Below are 6,523 nucleotides of genomic sequence, written 5' to 3' on the forward strand. Positions count from 1 at the left end.
ATAGAGATTTACTTAGATATGCTCCTTTCTTATTCATGCTAGCCAATGAGTAAGGGAGACTGAAGAAGAATTAATGCACTTGAATTATGGAGTTGCTGAAGAATATGAAATATACCATGGACTGCCAGAAGGATGAACATATCTGCCTTGAAAGAAGTACGGCCAGAATGATCCTTAGAGAGAAGGATGATGAGACTTTATCTCACGTACTTTTTTTTTTTTTTTTTTTAATTGTGCTTTGGACATGTTATCAGGAGGGACCAGTTTGTGAAGGAGGATATCATGTGTGGTAAAATAGAGCATCAGTGAAAAAGCGGAAAATCCTCAATGAGACGAATTGACACAGTGGCAGCACCAATGAGCTCAAACATAGCAATAGCTGTGAGGATGGTATCGGACTGTGCAGTGTTTTGTTCTGTTGTACATAAGGTCTCTGTGAGTCAGACCTGAAGTGACAGCACCTAAAAACAACAACCCCTTCCTCAAATAAGATTAGTGAATGAGAAAGGCAATTAGATGTGACACTGGTCAGATCTCAAACGTGATCTTGGTCAAGTCTTTATCTTCATGTTGGGGTTAAAATCGCACTTAACTTTCCATGATGCTGATGTTCAAGGAAAAGATAAGGTCAAGTGAGGTAAGGGAAACAAGATGAGGCTGGAAAATGAAAACAATGTGGTGTTAGAGGGATCAAACGCTATGAGCCTATTTCATCTCACAATATTAAATTTATCATTGAAATGGAAAGAACTGAAATAAGTATATGATGACATGATAGTATTTTACATCTAGCAGGTACCTTTGAGATGATGTCCTCTAATTTCACTTGAAGATAAGAAAACTGTTAAGGTCATTCATCTAAATCTGTAACCAGAATCTGTCTAAGAAACTTAATTCCAATTTCATTGTCAGCTAGTCAAAAATATTTTTGAGAACTTTCTATTGTAGCCTATAAAGGCATACAATGAACTTGAAAGAGTCCCTGTTCTCAAAGTGCTTACACGGTAGTGTGTGTAGATACATAGTTTAAAAAGGTAAATGTATGAGATGTGCCAGGCACCACATATGGTGTAGAGAATTAAATGAGGTAATAGGATGGGCAGTGACTGCAGAGCTGCCTTAGCAGCATTTGTTTGAGGAGTTCCAATTTGAATGATGAATGTGGCTACCTTGTGAAGATATGGGCTTGGAGGTATGACAGGGAGTTTCAGTTTCATTCTAGATGGAGGCTGTCCACAGGGGAATGAGACATTCTAACAGACACTATACAAAGGTCACTCAGACAACTATGTGGAGAATGGACCGTAGGGGTCAAGAGAGGAGGCAAAGATAAAGAGCTATGCAGAGGCAAAGATTAGAGAAGAGAGGCTTGAACTATGGTTTGTAGCAGTGGAGGTGGTGAGAAATGATCAGTATCAGGATATGATCTGAATATTGAGCTAGCTAACCTATTTCTGGGAGCTCTGGTAGCATAGTGCCTAAGGCACTTGACTGCTAACCAGAAGGCTGGCAGTTCAAACCCACCAGCCACTCCTCGGAAGGAAGATGGGGCAATCTACTTCTGTAGTGATACTGCCTTGGAAACCCAAGGAGGGGTCGCTATGAGTTGGGTCCGACTTGACAGCACATAACAACAACAACAACAACAACCTATTGCTATAGGAATGAGAGTAGAAACCTAGATTTTAGGCTAACCAGCTGAATATGTGAGGGTGTCCTTTACTGAGATGAGGAAGGCTTGATAGTAGAATGATTTATGAATATGTTTATGTAGGTATGTGGATCAAGACTTCTGTTTTGGTCCTACTGAGTTTGAAATGTCTGTTAGACATGAGATAGTAAGTTAAATATGAGTCATTCTTATGACTGTTGTATATTTCTCTGGGGCCTAGTGGGAGGATTTGAGAAGGTGTAGGAGCTTGGGTCAGATTAGAAGATTTACAGAGAACTGTAGCTAAGCACCTGTATGATGATGAATGATCTGGGAAGTATGGACTTCTGATGGTAGCTGTGATAGTTCAGGATATAAATCAAGATGCCATTGATCCCAGAAGTCGGTGGATGAAGATACTGGCCATTGCTTGTCTTGTCTCCATGAAAGCACATTAATGATTCCTAACTCTGTTTATGACTTTGAAAATTATCTGTAGCCTTTCATTTTTCATTTTCATGAAACAATATTAATAATCCATTTTAAATTCCTTTAACTGATTAGTGTTACTAAGATGAAAATTCGGAAATGATTTTGTCAAAGTTGTGTCTTGGTGCACATAAACATAACAGTGTAAATAGCCAATATTTCTTTCCTTAAAGAGGTAAAAAGACAACTAAAAATGACCTTAAGTGGTCACTTATTTTTTTCTTTTACTTGATATATATATATATAGATATAGATATAGATATATAAAATATATCAGATGCAACCAGGTACCTAATCAACGGGCATTCACATTTTAGTGAGACTGTCATCCTCCCTAACTTTAACTTACACCCACTGTAGGTATCTTTGCTACTGCAGTGAAGAGAAGAATGGAAGAATTATAAATAGTTCTTTAAAATTCTACTATTCAACCTTTGCCTATTTCTTGGATCACTGCCTAGAGAGTGGAAGTCATCACCAATAAAGTCACCAGATGAGCTAAATTGACTCCATAAAATTGCTGGAGACGTGGTGCAGACTGATTGCCCTGATATCCATCAGGTTTTTTCCTTTTCAGGCATGAGCTCTGAATCTCTCCTCATGCACTCTGCCATACCACTTTGCTTTTTGACTTCACTGGGACTGACACAACAACTTGATAGAGTATATTTCCTCATCCAAACTACCTCCGGCTGTTACTCTATTGATTCCTTCTGCCACTTATTTTTCAGTCTTGTTTCTCCTGCATTTCTCTGCCCTCTTCCCTCCACTATGTAGTCAATGAATAACTTCTAAATCCTAAAGATTCTTCTGAAGTGTTACTAGCTGTCACGTTTTCATGGGTTTGTTTGTGCCTTAAAGACATTTCACCACAGCATTAGTTTATCACCAACACTGTGAAACCTGTCTGATTATTCTCCCTCCTCCTTTTTTCTTTTCTTTCTTTATTGGCTCTCCAATGATACTTCCCTTATGTTTTAGTTTAGGCAAAACTATTTCAAAACCAAAACCAAAGCCATTGCCATAGAGTTGGCAACTCTTTGTGTTACAAGTAGAATCCTAGGGTTTTCTTGGCTGCATTTTTCATGGTGACACAGAGTGTGTTCAAACTCACTGCCTTCAAGTCACTCCCAACTCAACAGTGAGCCCTCCTTGGGTTTCCAAGGCAATATCTCTACAGAAGTAGATTGCCCAGTCTTCCTTCCGAGGAGTGGCTGGTGGGTTTGAACAGCTAGCGTTCTGGTTAGCAGTCAAATGTCTTTGGCACTCTGCCACCAGAGCTCCCTTCAAATTAGTTGTTGTTGTTGTTGTTGTTGTTGTTGTTATTTGCCCTCGAGTCAGACCTGACTCATAGCAATCCCTCCTTGGGTTTCCAAAGTGGGATCACTACAGAAATAGGTTGCCCAACCTTCTTCTGAGGAGTGACTGGTGGGTTTGAACCGCCAGCCTTCTGGTTAGCAGTCAAATGCCTAGTCAAACAAAATTATTAGGTGTTGTTAGGTAAATGTCTCCCATTCTAGTGTGTAAAGTTCCTGTCTTAGAGTCCATATCCTATTAATTTGCATATCCTCCACCATACTTTGTACCATACAGCACTCATAACAGATGCCTAGTAAACGTTGGTTGTGAATTGAATTCATGGGCCACTTTAAATTCTGTCTTCCAGAAAAGTCATTTCAAATACTGCAACCCACTTTGATCCTATTTTTGTATTCTCCTAGTACTTAATATCTGCATTAGTCAACTTTTTCTTTTTTTTTTTTTCAAACCTAACCATATATTCCCTTCCATTTTTACTTAACTGCTTTACATTATGCAAGTCGTGAGATTTTGTTGTAAACTGACAGGGAGCTTGTAGGAAAACTCTTCAGTGAATGATGCCATGTATTGCCCACAGAAATTGTCCAGGAAAGATATATTGAATGGAACAATGAATGAATGGATGATTTAAAGAATGAACGAACACATTGCTATCTCTTTATCTATTTGCTCAGCATCTTGGTCCTGTGGGAATGACTGCTTACAGTCATATTGGATTGTTTACTTTTTCTCCACTTTCCAAATGAAACCTGTCACAAAATACTATTAATTCTTGCTTTTTAGTATCTCTTAATCCATGCTAAGTGTAATGAAAGACCTTGCCAATTTTCCTTTAAACATGCGAGTGGACAAAGATCGATTCTAAATTACAAGAATAGCCTGTAGCTATCACCTATAGTGTAAAATAAGTGGCGGAGAGGTCTGTGGGGGTTCACACAATGTGTGTGTGTTTTTAACATTTTCTTTTTTTTTGTAATTTCTCCTTGTAATTTATAAGACTTTTAAGTTGAAATATTTCTTGTCTTTAAACAGCTCAGTCACATATATATATAAAATACCAATTAAAGTCCAAAACCAATCAGTTGCCATTGAGTCGATTCCAACTCCTAGCAACTCTACTGGACAGAATAGAACTGTGCCATGGGATTTTCAAGGCTTAAATCTTTATAGAGGTAAACTGCCTCATCTTTCTACCACAGTGCTGCTGCTGGGTTTGAACTGCTGACCTTTGGTTAGCAGCCCAATGATTTAACCAAAGTCAGGGAATTAAAAAATAGTTTCAGAAAAAAAAAGGAGTAACAGAGCATTTAAAATAATATCCAACTTGATTTTGTTTTTACTTTAGTTTAATAAGAGAATTGATGATCCTTCTCTCTAGATGCATTAGATACAGGCCTGGATGGAATTGTCTTAGGAGTTAGCAGAGGAGTAAGATAGAACCATCCCTTATGGCTAGTTTGAGTGAAAAACTGCCCGTAGCATGAATAAACAAAGAGTCATCAATCCACCTAGCCCACCATTTGCCAATTAGGAAACCAAATTATAGGCAATTATAGGCACAGCTCCATTTAGATTAGACAGATTGGATTATTATCCTTCCAAAATTTGAGTAGCATGAACTCAAGTTATAGCTAGACAGATTTTATTAAATAAATTTAGGCTTATTTTTGTTGTTGTTCATTTGGGCTATAACAATTACTAGCTTAAAATCTCCCTGACTACTAATATATAGCGCTAAGGGTTTTCTACAGGGATTTGAGCCAGTTCATTCTGGTTTGACTTCCTGCTTAGAATTTGCATTTCCACCACAGATATACTGAAACTGAATCGACATTTTAGCAAGGTCCTTAATAATTCTTACAGATACCTTGCCTGAGGGCTATTAAGAATCACTTGGGGATCTTATTAAAATGTACATTCTGATTCAGTATATCTGGGATGGAAATACAAATGCTTAGCAGGAGGTCGAACCAGAACAAACTGGTTGGAAGCCCCTATTCACTGAACCTTAATTGAGGACTGGCTGAAATCATTATCCCTGGGTAGATAAAGCTCTCAAGCAGTAATTAACAACAAGAGTTCAAAGCCAAGCCAACTCATATCTATGATATATATGCATGGGTATGTATATTTCTACAAATGTAATTTTGTTCAATTCAAATTATTTATTTCAAAAGAGTTTATATTAATTTATAGCATCAAATTAGCTACAATAGAGATGAAGAAATACAGGTCTTTAGAAAGTCTCAAGTATTCAGATTGTTTCTTCATTTTATGAAACTTTCATAATCTACTAGGGTCTGTGTAATTCTAATTGAAGGGGAGTGAAACAGGCAGGGAGAGAATATCCTGTGATGAATAGCCAAGATTGAGGCAGAGCGGACATATATCTGAGTAATTGGCCCAAAGGGGAATTTTAATTAAAATAAATTAGTGTGAGTAGCTAAATCCTGATAAGTTGTATACAGATGATCAGAAACTATAGAGATAAATTGATGAGAAGTTGTATAAAGAAGTTTATTCACTCCAGACAGTAATATTTTAAAATCACTAAGCAAAAGAGGGCTGCTCTGAGTCGGAGTCAACTCAATTGGCACCTAATGACAACAACATGCAAAAGACCTCTTCAAAGTGTTAAAAAGCAAAAATGCCCTGGTATTTTCAGTTGCCTCATATGCATGTAAAAGCTGGACAATGAATAAGGAAGACTGAAGATCTAGAATCGATGCCTTTGAATTATGGTGTTGGCAAGGAATACTGAATATACCATGGGCTGCCAAAAGAATGAACACATCTCTCTTGGAAGAAGTACAGCCAGGATGATCCCTAGAAGTAAGGATGGTGAGACTTTGTCTCACATATTTTGCCATGTTATTAGGAGGGACTAGTCCTAGCGTAGGAGCATAGTGCCTAAGGCACTTGACTGCTAACCAGAAGGCTGGCGGTTCAAACCCACCAGCCACCCCTCAGAAGGAAGGTTGGGCAATCTACTTCCATAGTGATACTGCCTCGGAAACCCAAGGAGGGGTCGCTATGAGTCGGGTCCGACTCCACAGCACATAA

The sequence above is a fragment of the Orycteropus afer genome, unplaced genomic scaffold, assembly GCF_000298275.1.
Source record: "Orycteropus afer afer isolate SDZICR_OR568_19922 unplaced genomic scaffold, OryAfe1.0 scaffold00171, whole genome shotgun sequence".
NCBI lineage: Eukaryota > Metazoa > Chordata > Mammalia > Tubulidentata > Orycteropodidae > Orycteropus > Orycteropus afer.